This window comes from Pimephales promelas, chromosome 5 (assembly GCF_988280905.1).
Source record: "Pimephales promelas chromosome 5, fPimPro1.hap1.1, whole genome shotgun sequence".
Classification (NCBI taxonomy): Eukaryota; Metazoa; Chordata; class Actinopteri; order Cypriniformes; family Leuciscidae; genus Pimephales; species Pimephales promelas.
This window is the reverse complement of record NC_142773.1, coordinates 5,447,965-5,450,464: the sequence shown is the minus strand read 5'-3', so window position 1 is coordinate 5,450,464 and position 2,500 is coordinate 5,447,965. Positions and strand designations below refer to the sequence as shown.

The 2,500-nt window shown below is 35.9% G+C and overlaps 1 non-coding gene across 1 annotated transcript; it reads left to right on the top strand.

Moving 5' to 3' along the window:
• The first annotated feature begins 2,242 nt into the window (after positions 1 to 2,242).
• On the top strand, positions 2,243 to 2,324 carry trnas-aga (transfer RNA serine (anticodon AGA)). Its single transcript has one exon. It is a non-coding gene; the product is annotated as a tRNA-Ser (tRNA).
• Positions 2,325 to 2,500: the final 176 nt, after the last annotated feature.

Sequence of the window (2,500 nt, the reverse complement as noted above, 5' to 3'; positions counted from 1 at the left end):
AACATCTGGGCAATGGCAACACCTGGGTAGATGGCAACACCTGCTCTCACCTCTCACCACAACTTTTACTATGGCATCAGTAAGTAATGAGTATTTACTGATACTGATATTTACATTTTTAGCATATTCAAATATATGCAGTGTAATAATAATAATAATAACAATAAATGTAATAATAATATATTATTATTATTATTATTATTATTATTATTATTATTACATTTAACAGTTTTCCAATGAGGACACCACTGCACCCTCCGCCCCAACAGCTGTGCCCACCAGCCTAGCTTCTGCTCCTCCGTACTTTCTGATCGTCCTAGCCTCTCTTCCCACTGCTACAACTACAAGTCCCTCTGGGACACCTGCCATGACTCCAGCAGCACCACAGCAAGAACTGGTAGGTCCTTTGTGACATGTAAACAGTGTGAAAGATGTAATATTTTTCTGCCTGTGATATTGTTGTTATTTTATTTTTATATATGAAGAGTTCATATATAAAGAACTCTTTATGAAGAGTTGCATCGCTGCAAAAGCCTCTAGGTGCCATTTGAAATTTTCTTCTAGAATGCCAATTTTTATCAAGCTTGTATATTTAAGTTCAGTGATTTCACTTAAATGGCAATGATAATTACCTATTAATTGTTATTTAAGTGAAATTACTGAACTTAAATATACAAGTTTGATAAAAATCATCATTAAAGAAGAAAATTGCAAATGGCATTTAGAGGTTTTTGCATCTGAACTCTTCATATGCATATATTTAACAGGCTGAGGATGAGCGCAGTATCCCAGGGATGGACAGAGTGGACAGCCTGGCAGAGTACTTGGTGGGACTGAGGAATGAAACTGGACAAACACTTAACTCCCAGCAGGCCAGTACCATCATCCCCCTGCCCAGTGGCCAGACTGTTGTCGTGGCCACAGCCAGTATTATGGGTACATATACTTTCCCCAAAATGCTGGTATTTCACTTCACCAGTGGATGGAGGAGATGCGGAGGAAGAGGGCAAATAAGAAATAAACCGTTCAATATTCATCCCATATAGGTCTGGTCTGGCATTTCAAAAATAATTAACATAACAGAAAAAACACTGTATATTACAGTTTTTTGGTGTGAGCCTGATTTTGTCTTTTATATATTTTTGTTACCAGTTGACCAGAATCTTCTTCCTTTATTTCTTTTTTTATTTGGTTTATTTATTTATTTTATATTTGTATTTTATATTTAATTGTTCAATTCTTTTTTATATGTGCCATGCTTACTGTGTGTGTGAGAGAAAGAGATAATTAAGATGAATATTTTGCAATAAATGTTTAATATATTAAAACAGCAATCCTTTATTTATTGCCAACATTCACTCAGAGAAGACAATTACATTGTTGCAGTTCTTTCAATTCTATTTTATTTCATTTTAAATTAGATTGTATTAATGAATTGGGTACTTTTCTCAAGCAAATATGTAAATTACATACATACAAATAACACATATGAATACAGTAATAACTTTTTATCATTAATCATTCTGCGAGCCTGAGTCAAAACACTGATTTTGCAAAAATCCACCTTAACTATTTATTATTATTATTATTATTATTATTATAGACCTACATCTAATATAGTACATTTGAAGGAACTCCATATTCATATGGGTAATAAATAAATATAAACATGTATCCATACAATGAGAAATAAGTTTTTATAAAATAAGTGTTAAGGCATAAAAGCACATGACATTTATACATTTATGTTCATTCATTAAGAAACGATTAGAAAAGATATTGGGTGATTTTAAACTTGTCAGAGGTGGGATTCGAACCGACGTCGTTCACGTCAGTGATTTATCAATGAAACATATAAAAAGGCAATTTTCTAAAAAATATGAATAGCAATCTACCAAAAATCAAACAGACGGGTCAAAGGTGGATTTACCTTTTCCCTTTCCTTTCATTTTTTTCTCTTTTTTCCTTCTCTTTTCTCTCTTTTTCCTTTTCCCTCTTCTTCCCCTTCTTCCCCTTCTTTTTCCCTCTTCCCTTCCTCAAACAGACTATTGTTCCCCAGCTTTAGCGGAGTCGGTAGAGCATCAGACTTTTAATCTGAGGGTCTAGGGTTCAAGTCCCTGTTCGGGCGTTAGAGGCTCTTTTTTTGTCGAGTGCTACGTTTTGCTGTTGAGTTCTTGCATGGCACCTGGGCAGCGACGCTGCAAGGCACCAAGTAAAAAGACAAGCTTGTTACAGCCAGGTTGTAGTCGTGGCCGAGTGGTTAAGGCGATGGACTAGAAATCCATTGGGGTCTCCCCGCGCAGGTTTGAATCCTGCCGACTACGTTTAATGGCATGCGCCTGCTTTAGGCCTTGTTAGAACTTTAGAAAAAAAAGTAAATGTGATAATGGGCAGCGACGCTGCAAGGCACCAAGTAAAAAGACTGCCGACTACGTTTGACGGCATGCGCCTGCTGTAGGCTGTAACCTTCTAGAGGCCTTGTTAAAACTTTAGAAAAAAA